Source organism: Rhinopithecus bieti, unplaced genomic scaffold (genome assembly GCF_001698545.2).
Source record: "Rhinopithecus bieti isolate Rb0 unplaced genomic scaffold, ASM169854v2 scaffold_63316, whole genome shotgun sequence".
Taxonomy (NCBI): domain Eukaryota; kingdom Metazoa; phylum Chordata; class Mammalia; order Primates; family Cercopithecidae; genus Rhinopithecus; species Rhinopithecus bieti.
Window position 1 is genome coordinate 73,148 of NW_016824497.1, and position 560 is coordinate 73,707.

Consider the following 560-nt stretch of genomic DNA (forward strand, 5'->3'; position numbering starts at 1 on the left):
AAAGTTAAGGGTAAATAAGGCTTGTGCCAATAGTGTTGCAGGGTCTTTTACCCATACTCCTTCTTTCCTGTTTTTTTGAGCATACTTTTAAGAGTGGGCACGTTCTATTGCTTGTCCTTGGGGGTTATATGGGATCCCTGTGGAATGTTGGATATTCCATGTGTGACAAAATTGTTGAAATTGTGAGCTGGCATAAGCTGGACCATTATCCATTTTAATTTTTGTGGGCCATCCCATAAATGCAAAACTTAAAAAGACGATGTTTAATGACATACCGAGTGGACTCTCCAGGAAGGGCACATACACTAATTAGATGGGTGTTAGTGTCAACGGATACATGTACGTATCTAAGTTTTCCAAAGTTAGGGACGTGTGTAACATCTGTTTGTCATAACTGGTTAGGTTCTAGTCCTCTAGGGTTAATACCCGTGGAAGGAGGGGATGTGCCTGTGAGCTGGCAATCTGGGCATTGTAGGATAATTTGTTTAGCCAGCCTTTGTATATGTTGAAATTGTTTAGATAAGTTTCCCTAATTTTGGTGGAAAAATTGATGCGGGCCG